This window comes from Theropithecus gelada, chromosome 12 (genome assembly GCF_003255815.1).
Source record: "Theropithecus gelada isolate Dixy chromosome 12, Tgel_1.0, whole genome shotgun sequence".
Classification (NCBI taxonomy): Eukaryota; Metazoa; Chordata; class Mammalia; order Primates; family Cercopithecidae; genus Theropithecus; species Theropithecus gelada.
The window spans coordinates 43,358,340-43,374,482 of NC_037680.1; the positions used below are offsets into that span (position 1 = coordinate 43,358,340).

The window sequence follows — 16,143 nt, forward strand, 5'->3', positions numbered from 1 at the left end:
CATCCTCTCCTATTAATTTTCTCTATGGTCTGCTTCAACGTGGACTTGACTTCCTTTTACTTCCATAAAAACAATATTGATATGCCCTCTTATGTTGATGTTTCTGTATGTATGTGCCTAATTTCTTCAACTAGGTTGTAAATTCCTTAGAGGCAGGAACAATTTCTAACCACCCTTTGTACCTCAAACATTTAACAAATGGTGTTGCTTTTAGCCAAAGCTCTATGAGGATTTATCAGTAATGATGCTGACATGGAATAAATGAAGGCTTTGGAACCACAGTGATCTAGGTTTTAATCCTAAAGCCTGCCATTAACTTCTCTAGCTGAATGACACTTAACCTTAGAAATACAAATGTCTTAATCTGTTACTTTACATGGATCTTATGAAGATTATAGGTAACATATTTTAAACACTAAGCGTAGAGTCTGGAATATTTTGTGGTAGATGATGATCATTCCTCAGTGATTATGGTATATTATAATGTCACATATAAAATATGTCTATTAGCTAAAGAGGGCATTTAGCCAAATTCAGGAAACAGGATTAGCAACATTATTAACTAAGATCACATTTATACTTTTGTGGTAATTAAAAGCAACTACTATTTCAACTAGAATTACTTAAATTTATTACACTCATTAGGGCCTGCACATAATAGAGATTATAGCTGAATTTTACAAAGAATTAATAAATGATTTCAGGTTTTCCTTTAGAAAGCAAACTCCACACTTTTTTTGTTTGCTTGTTTGTTTCTTTGCTTGCTTGATTGTCTCTTGTTTTATTTGGTTTTCACCTAATGACAGTTTTATCAGGAAGGTACACAGTCCTATTCTTGTTAATGGATAAATAGCCTTCATAGAAGGCATCACAGAAGTAGAAAATTTTTGAAAATCAATTGTTTTGCTAATTTTTGCTTCCAGTTGTGTTATTGGGAAATATGTAGTAAGCTACCCTTCTTTGAACATCAAGTAACTCTAATTTGTTTAATGATAATAAGGGATATGAAGTTATATTTATGAGGTTATGTTGAGACTAGAGGATCTCTTAAAACATGCAACGATTTGCTGATCCCTGATTTGAAGATTTTCTTTTTCTATTTCACAGGTGCAATCCTTTTTGTTTATACTTTTATATCTTTTAGATGAATGTTTAGGGATTGGGGTATACAACAAAGATAGTTACAGTGTCATTTATTTTTTATCTTTATAAATTAAGAAAAGTAAAGCCACAGAAAATAATTTCCACTCAATCTCTGTTGACTTTACTGTAATAATTTTGAACATTTACCCAAGATAACTGACAAAAGAAATGACCAAAGGTAGAAAAAGTCATCTATATAAGTGATGTAATATAACCTCTCTCATCTGGATGAGATGCAACTGCTTATATACAACAATAATATAATAAAACATTAATAATCGTTTCTTTTTTTTTTTTTTTTTGTTTTTTGAGACGGAGTCTTGCTCTGTCGCCCAGGCTGGAGTGCTGTGGCCGGATCTCAGCTCACTGCAAGCTCCGCCTCCCGGGTTCCCGCCATTCTCCTGCCTCAGCCTCCCGAGTAGCTGGGACTACAGGCGCCCGCCACCTCGCCCGGCTATTTTTTTGTATTTTTTAGTAGAGACGGGGTTTCACTGTGTTAGCCAGGATGGTCTCGATCTCCTGACCTCGTGATCCGCCCGTCTCGGCCTCCCAAAGTGCTGGGATTACAGGCTTGAGCCCCCGCGCCCGGCCTTAATAATCGTTTCTGATTTAAATGTGAGATTAGTAATATTCAGCATGATAGGTGGTTTGCCATCTAGTAACTATACAAATAATTATGAAAAGAACCAGATATATTAAAACCACCATTTGCCTTGTAAAAATGAGATAAATTTAGTTTATGTAACATACTGTTTTAAATATTCTAAGGTTCTGTGTCATAGTATAGTATTTCCATAAATGTATGAAACAAGGTTGATGCATTTAAAAATTTCTTATCCATAGAAGACACATAATTTTTAGAATCAGTTTACATAAAAAGTTTTAGGAATGTTTGCAAACTTATTCTAGAACAAAGGGGACGAGAAGAAAAAGAACAAAGAGAAGTCAATGATGAATTAACTTGTTTTCTCCAAGTGAAGTATTTTGTTATATTGTTGGGCATGTAAGAAGAATTCTAGTTCAATCAAATTTAAAATTCTATATTTCACCCCATAGCATATTAATTATATACAACTTAATTCTTAGTTTTTATAGATGCTTTTTTCTTTCTCATGTCACCACTTTATATTATGTAGTGCTTCATTATAAAGTCATGATATATTTATTTTCATAAATCATCTAAAAAATTCTGGCTACTTCATAACTCTGACATTTATGTTTTTGGAGACTATTGAGATATTGGGGATGTGGAAAAAGGTATTCAATATTTATAAAACTTAAAGCAAAGACAGAAAATAATTTCAAATAAGGAAAATATTTTGCAACTAGCAAATCATCTCAACCATAAGGAACAATAAACTACATTTTAATGTTGCTATGGAAGGAAACCCTTCAGTAATAGGCACTTGGTTTATAAAATTTATAAAATAATTGCAGTAAATTGAGAGCTTGTAGAATTTTTAAAGGTATGGAATATCATGTATATGTACATCTATTTACAAGTAAGTTGACATACATATGCATACACATACACACATACATATATATGTAACTATACTTTTTAATGTATGTTTATATATGTGTATGTGTATATATATTTACTTGTAAGTAGATGTAGATTACAATTAGACATTATGATGTATGTGTATACATGTGTACAGTTTTTAATCTAAATATTTTTCAGCAAACAGAAGGGAAATGTACATATTCATTATAATGTGTCTGTTTAAGGTGAGTTTGGTCAAACATTTATTACTAGGAAAAGGGATCTACAAGACTCTTACTATTTTTCTCAAAAGGCCAGGCACAGTGGCTCACACCCGTATTCCCAGCACGTTGGAAACCTGAAGCAGGAGAATCACTTATTGCCCGAGGTTCAAGAACAGCCCGAGCAACATAGCAAAACCCTGTCTCTACAAATATTTAAAAACTAACTGGCTCAGGAGTCTGAGTCAGGAGGATCCCTTGATCCCATGAGCAAGAGGTTGCTATGATTGCACCACTGCATTCCATCCTGGGTGACAGAGTGAGACTCCATCAATAAGCAAACAAACATTATTTTCTATAAGTGTGCAAGGTCATTAAAAAGAGATATCAATATCTAAAACATTCACTATTTCAGAGTCTTTGTTGAAACAATTTATTCTGACATAATTACAATAGAAAATCAGTGAGAAATTCTTAAAATAATTTTTTTATCTTATAATTTTCCAAAATGAACACAACCTATTGTCATTTCTAAAACACCCTGTTAAAACAACTTAAAATGAAGATTGAAACTGAAGATTTTCATGCTTATGAGGCAGACTATAATCCAAAGATGTGAGCATCCTCTCAAATAAATGATGTAGAACATAATTTTAAGAGTTTTTAAGAATTTACAAAAATATGTTGCAAAATTACAAATCTTTGAGAGAATGTCACATCTATTTGTAACACTAAGAAATACATTACTATTATGTAATTTATCAATAGCATTTGCTGTGTAACAAACCACCCCAAAATTAGTGGGGTTAGACCATTAGTGGTTTTATGATTGTTTAGAAGTCTCTGATGAGCTTGGCTGTGCATCTGATCTTGTCTGATGTCACTCATGCGTCTATGGTCAGCTGCAAAGTCAGCGGGAATCTGGCTGTTCTAGGATGACAACAGAGCCGGGACAACTCAGCTCTGCATCTCTCCTCCTCAGGTAGGTAGCACAGATGTATGCACAGGTCATAGAAGTTTCAAGAGAGAAAGTAGGAACACATGAGGCCTTTGGAGGCTATATTCATAATTTGCACATTACTTCTCCATGTTCCATAACATGTCCATGTTATTGATCAAAGTAGCCACAAAGCAAGCCAGATTAACAGTGTACTGACATAGACTCCACCTCTTGACAGAAGGGAATGCAAACTTGTATTTGCAAAGGGAAATAGATACTAGGAGAAAAATAATTGCAGACATTTTGCAAACACTATCCCACAGACAGGTTTAACTAAATACATGCAAAAATCAGGATCAGTTAATGTATCATGAATTAACCATAAACATTAGAAGGATCCGTGTTGACAAGTATTTATGGATGAAACTCATGACTTATCTTCACTTAGATTCAAGTAAGTGACTACTCTGGTGATAGTTATTTTGATAGGCAGAATAATAAAGACCTCCCAAAGATATTTACATTCTAATCCCCAGAATATACAAGTATGTTATCCAACATGTCAAAAGGGACATTACAAATGTGATTAATAATCTTGAAATGCAAAGATTTTCATGAATTATCCCAGATAAAAACTGAGTCTTTATCAGAGGACTACAGGATGTCAGATTGAGAGAGTCAGAGGAGTTATGACGAAAGAAGCAAAGGCTGGCTTGATGCAGGGCCATGACCCAGAAAATTCAGGCAACCCATAGGAACTGGAAAAGGCAAGGAAATGGATGTTCCCCAAGGGCTTTGGACACCTTGAGTTTAACCTGTGAAATTTATTTCTGAATTTGACTTCTGGAACTCTAAGATAATAAATGTGTGCTTTTTTATTTTATTTTATTTTTTGAGACGGAATCTCGCTCTGTCGCCCAGGCTGGAGTGCAGTGGTTCGATTTCGGCTCACTGCAAGCTCCGCCTCCTGGGTTCACGCCATTCTCCTGCCTCAGCCTCCTGAGTAGCTGGGACTACAAACACCAAGCCCGGCTAATTTTTTGTATTTTTGGTAGAGACGGGGTTTCACTGTGTTAGCCAGGATGGTCTGGATCTCCTGACCTCAAGTGATCCGCCCGCCTCGGCCTCCCAAAGTGCTGGGATTACAGGCGTGAGCCACCATGCCTGGCCTAAATGTGTGCTGTTTTAAGCCACAGTGTTAATGGCAATTTGTTATGGAAGCAATAGGAAACTAATACAGTTACATTATAGGTCTTTTAAACATTGTTAAAAAATGGTTGGGTAATACATGATTGTGGAGTTTTTCTCTGTTCTTCCCTGATGAGCATATTCCCATATTTCAAAGTCAGGTCTTTGATTTTTTTCTATTTGTAGTTAGTAGTATGAATGCATATAATATTACATAATCAAGAAACTTCAGTAAATCATAATGTCTTAGTTTTAACTCATCTGTATTGATCTTCAGCACATAGTCACCTAAAGATTGAATTAATCAGGAGAAGTTCATTTGTGTGTTTGTTTTTTTTAAAAAAGACATATTAGTCTTGGCACGGTGGCTCATGCCTGTAATCCCAGCATTTTGGGAGGCTGAGGCGGGCGGATCATGAGGTCAGGAGATCGAGACCATCCTGGCTAACACGGTGAAACCCCCTGTCTACTAAAAATACAAAAAGATTAGCTGGACGTGGTGGCGGGTGCCTGTGGTCCCAGCTACTCAGGAGACTGAGGCGGAAGAATGGCGTGAACCCGGGAGGCAGAGCTTACAGTGAGCCAAGATCGCGCCACCGCACTCCAGCCTGGGTGACAGAGCGAGACTCCATCTCGGAAAAAAAAAAAAAAAAGAAAGAAATATTAGAAAGGAACCTATGAACTCAAAAAGCACTTGGAATATACTTACTTCAATTCATATTTTCTGCTATTGGGTGATATAGATTATGTGAAGAATGTATACAGTTTTTAAATAAAATGAACTTGACTCTGGTTGCCCGGGTCAGAATAGATGCAGTGTTAAAGTTAATTTGGAACAGAACAGGAAGGTGAAATTTCATCCTTCTTCTTTGAAGCTCCCAGTTGCTGTCCATAGGGATTAGAGAATGAGGCCACTAAAAAGCCTCTTTAAAGAATCCTTTCAGTCTCCTGTATGTTCTCACCATTAATCAGGAGGTTCACTTTTCAATTAATTAATCTGTTAATCTAATTATTCTATTCATGTCTTTTAGACTCCAAATGGTAAAACATCTGATTGTTACAGTAGATTACTTAATGACTTCTTGTGTTTTCAATGCACTCTTCTGATCTTTCCCCTAACCACACTCACTCATATAATCAGGTTGAGTTTACCTAATTCTCAATAAATACTGTTTCTATCATTTATTTAGGCCTCAGACTTTTGACAAAGACTATTCAAGCATGAGCTGAACTTTATAGAAAATAGGAACCACCATCACCATATACAAGTTGTGCTTCCTTGGAATACATTGATTTAATCTATTGCATAATCGGAGGCATGGAGAAAACCATGAAGAAAAATGCTAAGGGACCATGAACCTACATGTGCATCAATGATTAGATAGGGCATAAATAATTAAAGATGCTATAGTTTTCAGCATATGTGAGTTTCATTCACTCTACTAACCAGAGTCTCTGGTTATTCATTTAATGACCAATCTGTCCTCTACTTTTTAGTTCTGCATAATATCAGGCATTTAAAAGCATGGCTTACATTTTGGCTTCCACTACAAAATCACTTCATTAGATGCTAGAATTTATCTTTGCTGCTTAAACCCTGGCATGTGGGGACTTGGGGATTAATTTATCTCTAATCTCAGAGCAGCAAGCAATACTTCTTCTCAGGCAGTTACCTCTGTCAGTGCATTCTGACTCCGCATTCCCCACCCTCCCCTCTCATCAGTGTTTCTGAGGTAATTGCTGTCAAGTATGATGTATTTCTGTAAAAGCATTTAACAGGACAGAAGTTATTAGAATCTTGAAAATGATTACTGAAAAAAAACTCTCAAAAATATATAGAAAAATTAAAATGCAGATTAATATTAGTATAGAAAAAGATAAAAATAAGGATTATTCCCATAGGAAGAGTTTCAGAGATCTTTGAAGAAATAAAATATTTCTCCTTTGCCTGAAAAAATGGCAAATAGTTTTTTATAGAGTTGAAATGTCCAGTTTAATAAAAGTGATCATTTTGGTTAGAAAATGTATTCTACAGAATAATGATTTTCTTTTCGGCATAGCATACGAGAACTTAAAATTTGGTGACTAAAGGTCAGTTGGAAATCTTGGGAACTTTCTCATTGTATAAACTCAAATAACGTATTTTAACTCATTAATCCTTACTTTTCATATCTGTAAAATAAGGAGATTAATACACCACCTAATTTTTGTGAAGACAAATGATACAACATCTGAAGGAGAAGAGGCATTTAAGAGGCAGCACCTAATGAAATACAAAAAGTAGCACCAAGGTAGCACTACATGAATATTTGTTCTATTTTCGTTCCTCTCTTTTCTCTGTAACCCACTATATGTCCTTGAGAGAAAATATTTAATCTCAGTGGACTTCTGTTTTCTCATCTATAAAAGAAGAGGCTAAAACTCTATGGTTTCTAAAAGTGGAAAGAAGCTTTGGGCAAACAAGATTTTATACATCTGACAACACCTTCGTCTTGCAGCCTGCAAAGGTCCCACTGAGAAGAGCCCTCACTGAATAATCAGTACAGCAAATGCTGAGGAAACTTTTTAACATGAGTTACAATCCCATTTTGAGATGATGAGACAAAGAGCTGCAGTTTGTTCAGTTTTAGTTTTCAAAGCTTTATTAAAACCGTAGACAGAGAGAGGACCTCAAGAATACCGTGAGGATGGGCCATAATGTTTTTTTTCATTTTATGCAGCTTTTTCTTTGTGGTGTAATTTGTTTTTAAAAATAATGTTACTGTTCTTTTCACCCACTTACATGTTTGCTATTTTACTGCTTCCTGTCCAGTGTTTGATTTTAGTTGGAAAAAGAAATAGCTGGCAAAACTCCCAACTAAACATATTTGCATGGCCTTTAAGACTTTCAGAGGGAGCTGCCATCTCTTCCCATTTGTTTGTGGTAGTGATATGCGCAGTCACAATATGACACTGTTAAAAAACATGGGGCCAGTAACCATACAAGGATGTTAAGCAATATTGACTTGCCTTCCACTGGGAAAACTGCTGTCACTTCATGGATTGGCATTCTTTGACATTTTACTCAGTAGACTAGTGAGGGCTTTTGCCCTTGTGTTATAAGAATAGTGATACTTGGTCTACTGCCCCTGTTAGGAGCCCGATTCTTTTACCCAGCCTATCTTTCTCAGATGTTTATTCAACATTTCTAGGTACTGGCTGAATTAATTTAAAAAATACCATAAGTGACTATTTTTTTCCTTTCCCTGTTCTCCTATGACTGATTTTCACACTCTATCAGGTTCTTTTCAAGAATCTTCTCACAAGCAGAATAATGTAGAAAATGCCTTCCTACATGAGCTTATCTGATGTTTTTTCATGGTTACAGATTTTTGGCAGGAATACCACAGGAGTAATGATGTTTTGCCCTTCACAGTACATCATATCAGGAAATACAGTAAATCAATTAGTCTGATTACTGGTAATACTGTGTGATCACTTAGGTAAGGTAATTTCTTCCAGGTTTGTCCACAGTAAATGGAAGTTTATTCACCAGGAATGTTGGATGTCCTGTCTTAACTTCTTGCAGGAGCTTTGGTTTGCTGGTGGACTTTCCATGATTAGACTTAGAGACTGTCTTTGAAGTGTCATCTCCATGACTCTTGGTGGATCCAAAGGCCCCCAAATTTTCCCTATTTAGTCATCTTTCTAAAGGTAATATTTTCTTTATTTCTCCCTTTAGTTTATTCTGCTTGTGAGAAGATTCTTGAAAAGAAAATGATAGAGTATGAAAATCAGTCATAGGATGACAGGGAAGGGAAAAAATAGTCACTTGTGGTATTTGTTAAATTAATCCAGTGAATAGAAGTATTGAATAAACATATTTATCTTATTTATCTTTTAAAACATATTTATCTTTGGAAAGACTGAGAAATTGCCATAGCTTGGAAAAAACTAAAGTGGCATGACAACTAAATGGAATGTGGACTCTTCCACCAAATCCTGGGCCAGAAAAGAGGACATCAATGGAAAAGGTGGTGAAAGTCAGATAAGGTTTAATTATTTCCTACTTTTAAAATTGTACTATGGTTAATTAAGATATTAAGATTGGGGAACATTTATTCCTTTTGCAGGGGAATTGATCCTCTGAGGACAAACTTCCTTAATTCCATGGGCTCCCCTGTCTGGTCTCCCTCACCCAAACAGGTCTCAGGGTTGATGTAGAAAATCTTTCTTTAATGGAGTTGCCCCCTTTTTGTTCCTCAGACTAAGTCCTTTCTCTGAACTTAGAAATATGTAATCTTTTGTCAACACTGAAATTCAAGATACTTAATGTAATGTGCAGGGCAGGTATGGACAGTTTGGAGTAGAGGTGACTGTAAACAACAGGTACAGCCATCCAGCCACCCTCTTCCTGGAGATCAAGCAACCTGCAGGCACCTAACTGTGCCCTTGTTTATGATACATAATATGGTGTATTATGTATTTCATAATACATGATACATTATACTTACTGTATTATGTATGGGAAACAAATGGTTAACACATTTTCCTACTTGGAAAGAGATTTCTTTATGTTTAATGTGTAGTGGTGAGTGAGTGTAATAAGTTCCAAACACCTGAAACAAAGTCAAGCTCCATTAATGTTTCTCATCTGCACCAACTACCAAATATGATGATTTATGGTACTTAATAGTGTACTAACTTGTTTTATGGGAATGTAAGTCATTTATTGGATGCCATGAGACAAATTACTCTAAAGCATGGTAATGCAATGTAATGCATGCAGTGCTCTTTTTCCCCCATTTGTGGAACCCTGTCAGGAACATACATTTAAATTGATGAACATGTTCTGATTTCATTGTTGATTAGATGTCAGATTTCTTTGTTATTAATGATATAACAATATAAAAGTATTACCATTTCTGATCATAATGATTTTATGACTTAAAGTCTAATCCCATTTCCATTTTACCTTTATTTTGAATGTTAGGAGCAACTTTTTCCTTTTATCTTGAAATATGTTCATTTGAAGTTCTCATAGAAAAGAAATTTCAAGTTATAAAAACAAGAAATAAAAACAGAAACCAGGAGCTCCACAGAGAAATTTTCTTTCTCTTTAATATACATGCAATGTGTGCATGGAAGCACACACAGACACACATATACACTGCACATAAATCATTTAAAATTTCACATTTAAAGATAAAATCAAGAGGTTGCAGCTCATATGCACCAATGTCTCAAAAAATATTTATTTATCCAGCACCAGCAATTTTGTTTTCACCAACATATGTTTCAGGTCTGCCCTTTAGTTTATAGCTGTAGCCTTTTTTATAGTGCCCATAAATTCCTGAGTTTATCCTTGAATGCCTCTCCTCGTGCTAACATTTGTCTGCCCTCAGGTGACTAGAGGAAGAGGCACTGTGCTACCACTAATAGCTAGCAAGTGGTAATGACAGAACGCTGCGTATCTACCAGGTACTGAGCTGAAGGCCTCATGAGCATTGCCCCTCATTTAATAGTCACAGTCATCATAGAAGGCAAGATCTATAATTATTCCCATTTTACAGCTACGACGTAGAGAAGTTAAATAATTTGCCCAAGAGTACACCATTGGTAAGTAATAGAGCAGGGATTGGAATTCAAGTTTATCTCAGTCCAGAAGCCACAATATTAAAATACTGCTCTCTAGATGATCTCTGAATTTATGATGTCTGTTTCAAACAGAATCTCACAGCTGTGTTTCTGATATGAATGGATCCTGGACAGTGCCAGAAATCAAAGCAATTCTTAAACATTGAGTGTCCCTCAAACTACCATATACCCTTATTCTAAGATACACGTGTTTTCATGTGTTAACGTCTTTGAAATTGATATGCTTCTTATAGTCAGTGCCATTTTATAGTTTGTCAGGATTTTCTCCTTTTCTTACAGGTTCATAAAATAATCGTTTTACTTTTGATAAAATATGGCAAGAGAAATAAGTATTTTGAATCATGTAAGAAAGAATCATATAAGAAAAATTATTGAACATTCGCTGTGTTCCAGGAATGTACTAAACACTTTACTAACATTTTCTCTTTTAATTGTCATAACTAACCTGTGAGTTAAACTATGTTAACATCACCACATACAAATGAGGAAATATAGGCTGAGCGAACTGTTTTTGTCTTAGGTCCCACGGTCAGTTGGTGGTTGAAAAAGAAATCTAATCCAGCCAGGTGGAGTCCAGAGGCCTTACTCCTGAAGTAGGCTAGTTTTTGTATTTTGCCTGTTTTGCTAACAGAGTTTAGAATAGCTAAATTGGTCTAGTCTAATAAACAAGTAACTTTATGCAGAATAATTTTTACACTAACAAGAAGTTTATTTTTTCTTTAAAAATCCCTCTTTTTCTCTTTCTTTTCTTTCAAATATCTCTGAATGTCTTTCTTTGGGCTCAAGTTGCACCAAATGCATCCCTGCTTTCACCCTAATCCCTGAAAGAAAAAAAATTAAATGGCATTAACAAAAAAATTGAATGATTTGATAATCTCCATATCAAATCAACCACTGTTGACACCCTTAACTCACTTGGGTATATACCGAAAGGAGTGATTGCTGAATTGTGTGGTAAGAGTATGTTTAGTTTGTAAGAAATTGCCAAACTGTTGTCCAAAGTCGTCGTACTCTTATTCATTCCCCCCAGTAACAAATGAGAGTTCCTATGGCTTCATATCTTTGCTATCATTTGGTGTTCTCAGTATTTCAAATTCCATTTCAAATGATTATTTAAGCGTGGATGACTTGTATCTCATCTACGTGGCAACCATTTGTTCCTCTGCTGGGAACATCCCTAGTTTGCATACATCGCTCCATCATAATTATTAAAAATACCCCTTTCATTCTCAAAAGTGTCTCTGGATGATAAATTATTTCATCACCCTGCTTGAATATCCACCTGAATTATAAAGGAGAAATCACATTTCATTTTTTTCTTTCCCTTCTGGTTTTTAACAGAGTGCTAAGCATAGGGTATATAATCATTCAGTACTTTGGGAATGGATGGATAGAAAACACTTGTTGAAATGAACTGGCTCCTTTCAGTGTCTACTCTTAGGTTAGGTGCATTAGCACTGCATCATTTGTGCTGGGCTTCAAGGTCACGCAATTCTTTAGCCCACTCTGCCGAGAGCTGTACTCCTGCTCATCTGACAGCAGGTCTTTGATAACTTGATGTTGATCGTCCCTTGCATATGGTCAGTGCAGGCTGAGTGATCTTTTCAGAGGCTATGTGCCAACTTCTCTGACTTGCACACCTGTCTTACCATTCTGTATGCCTTACAGATGACATGGGTGAAAATGTGCAAGAAACAGATATGAAGAAATTAATGCTCCTTTCATTGACCTTTTTTGAAAGTCTGAGACTGGATACTATTTTGGTAACAAGCTATGTCTGTCAGCCTTCCAAAGGACAAACTGTCTTCTTGATACCAGTTTCCTTAGTGCATTCTTAGACCGTTGCTTGAATATGCAGCTAGCTCCAGAAGCACCTTTCCTCCCGTGTTACATAGACCCTCCCAGTAGAATCTACCTCATGAACTGCACATCTACACTCAGGCCACAGGCCACTGTCCTCTCAAGAAGCTCCTCTGTAATGTGCTGAGATTTGTTGTTGTTTGATCTGTTTGTCCTACTATAGAAAATGTTACATAATAATCAATGATAGCCCATTTCTTTTTAAATTATGAAGTGTTTCAGCCATAAATATAAAACATGCATCTTTTTTTGCAGCAGTGCCTCAAAGGTGCAACAATGAGCATATAGTGACTCTCTGGTATTGAGGTCCTTTATGTACGAGCCACTTACGAAGTTAAAAGATTGTTTTTTGGCTGGCAAAATAACTTTTTCTAATGTCCAGATTCTTCTTTCGCATAATATTTGACCCACATAATATAAGAGATAATAAACTCAGCAGATGCAGAATTCAGAATAAATAATATACACCGCTGCACACGCATACATATATACACACAACATTAAAATTAAGCAAGCTAGAAATCTAGTTATTTTCTTTCTTCTTTTCTTTCCTTCCTTTTAGTTTTAAAGAAAGGTAACCAGCGGTGTATAGCATATTGCAGATTTTACTTAGTGTAATGATTTCTAGTACTCAGAGTGAAACTTTCATAGATATACTTATGCTGAATTATCCTATCTTCTTTATTATTCTTCATCACTGGATAAAAAGAAGGTATGAGTCTCAAGGGTGTTCAGCATCTGAGTTCCTTTGCTACTAAAATAAAATAAATGTGTAAGTGGCATATTCCTATCATCTCAAAGAGACTGAGACATAAAAGAAGAATGAACTGCTAAGAAGCACAAATCCTCTTTTCTTGTGATGCTATTAATAATAACTTAGGAACGGTAGCTAGAGTATAGATGCTATATAAGCAAAAATAAATCTGTACTAAATAGCTTTCCATGTTTGCACGGTAAAAGTAACTGCAAAGTTACAATGAGTTTACCATAAAGATCGCCGTAGCAATGTGTTTTGCCTCGAGTTCTCACTGGAATTATCTGGTATATTGCTCAAAAGAGCCTGAATAGAATATATCTATCGAGCTATTTTCCATTAATTATTCTCTACTTAGAAATTCAAAACTATAAATTCTTCCAAAAATTATTCCAATTTCAATATGGACATTACTAGTAAGTCCTAATAGTATGAAATGATACTTTTAACAAGCAAATTTATTTCCAAAATAGATAGTCATTAAAAACAAGAGACTATCCAGTTTCCATAAAGGTATGACCATTAAAGTGACTGAAGTAGAAAGATAAGAATCTTAAAGAAGAGAATTGCCTTCATATATAATAAAATCAAACTCCCTCCAAAGTGTGGAAACCATGTTACATCCCAGACAGATGGTAGCCAAACTTCGCCTTAAATACTTGCAGTTTCAAGGAGTTCACACTTTGGCAAAGCAGTTTTTTCTACTGTCAGATTGCTCTCTTTCACTGAAGGTTAATCTTCATGTTGAGTAAAATGTGTCTCCTGGGAACATCTACATTTCCAGTAAAGTTTTGGCCTTTAAAGCAACACAGAATATCTTCCATTTGTCACTGTGGATAATGACAGGCTATGTCTAACCTTGAAGACTCAGACACAGCTTAGCAGTGGGAGGTGAGGTTGGAATACTCCTGAGTGATTTAAGAAAAGTCAGGGCCAAGCTTATGTGTGACAAGGGCAGGATATGGCTCAGCAGGTTCAGACTAAGCAAAGACAGATATGCCCTGAAAAAAAAATGTTGGACATTAATTAAGGAGTCTGAACTGGGTAGGTCGGCGGATATAGTTGAGTATCTTCCTTTGGAGATGTTTCAGAAATCTTTGTTTGTGTGTGGGCTTATCAGGAATACATTAGTAGATCCACTTGGGAGTTCTTGCAACTATCACAGAGACAGAAAACATTGGTTTTCTTCCAAGTGTTTAAAGAAATACTTGGGTTAGGAAGTCTGAGGATTTAACAAGTGTGAGTTCCATCAGGCATGCTTTGCTCTCTTTCTTGAGTGCAGTTTTCAGAATTGTTAGCACTCTGTGGTACTGAGATGTATCCCTTTTGAGGTTTTGCCTTTTCTGGTTAGGCTTCAAACCAAGGACAAGGATTGGCTTTATTTGTATAAACTGATAACAAGTGTATCATTTTTTTTTTCTTTTCTTACTACTAATTTTTTGAACTTTTTTCTTTAATGATAACTTATCACAAATATATGTATATTCATTTTTTTTGAACTGATAATTATACTTGCAGAATGTCTTCCTCCCATTACAATGATCTCTTCTGTCATTACGAACACGTTAAAGACTGTAACAGAATGAGAAGAGGCTTCTTAAGTTCTTCTGCATCCTAGAACCATATTTTATAGGATGGCAAATAACAGAACATACCTTAGAACAGAACATACCTTTTCCTCCAAACTGTCTGTCAGCACTTAGCTCTATGACATGTTGAGTCTCATAGCCCTCTTTATCTTAATCGTGATTTATGATGCCAAGTTTAAGAGTAATGGGAGAAGAAGAACGCTGTTAAATTTAAATGAACCATTTAAATTCAGAAATTATTAAGGTTTCCATAGAACTACCATTTAAATGTTAATTTCTTTAATGCAAAAGCAAGAAAAGAGTTTGTATTTTGTCTCTTAACCAGAAAATGAATCCTTTTTATTGTTAAGAATTGGTACAGTTTTCAGAGGGTAAGCTTTTTTCTCCTCTTTCTTACCCCCAAATACCTTGTGGTAGCCCTGCCCTACCAACATGTGTTTTTCTCTGTATTAAAAGTATTTCAGGCTATGCATTCACAAATTATAGGTAGTAGCTATATTTATAAAAAATCATGTCAACTATGCAGTTAGGCAGTTGTCAGCCTACAATCAGTATTGTTCAGTGAAACATCTCAGGGAGGTCTAATATTAGTCATTTAGCGCTTAGTATAAAAGGCATATAAAGTTTTCATTGAGCCATTTAATTCAGTTTCTAAGTTTGCATTTCATATTATCAGATCATAAATTCTTGAAGCCCCTGTAATTACTGGATGACTGGTGCATTCAGAGATATTATATTTCTAGTTGCTAGGTATGTTCCAGGAATTGGGATAAAAAATGACACCAGGTTTGTATTGCTTTTTAGTTTATAGCATAATTTTAATTTACCATCTATTGTGATATAATAGTTGCTTCAAACAGCATAATCAGCTCAACTCACTTGCTTCAAATGGCTATCTTTAAATAAATGCATATTCCAATGTTCATACTGAAAATATTTGTGTGTGTATATATTTCTCTCCTCCAATTATTCTTACGGGGAAAGACTATATCACAATTTATCTTAGTGTTCTCACTCTTAATCAGGGCGATAAGCACAGGGGCAAGCGTGCAATGAATGTTTGTTCAATAAATAAATCCGTTTTTGGCAGAGTGTGGTGGCTTACCCCTCTAATCCCAACCTAAGCACTTCGGGAGGCCTAGGCAGGAAGATCACTTGAGGCCAGGAGTTCTAGTCCAGCTTGGGCAAAAGAGGAAGACCCCATCTCTACAAAATAAAAATTAAAAAACTTAGCCAGTCATAGTAGGGTATGCTTGTATTCCCATCTACTTGAGAGGCTGAGGCTGGAAGATTGCTTGAGCCCAGGAGTTTGAGGCTATAGTAAG

At 35.6% G+C, this 16,143-nt stretch overlaps 1 protein-coding gene across 3 annotated transcripts in view; it reads left to right on the forward strand.

The window, feature by feature from the left end:
• Positions 1-16,143, forward strand: part of XIRP2 (xin actin binding repeat containing 2) — a 367,676-nt gene that overhangs the window by 18,724 nt on the left and 332,809 nt on the right. The gene's annotated exons all lie outside the window — the stretch shown is intronic.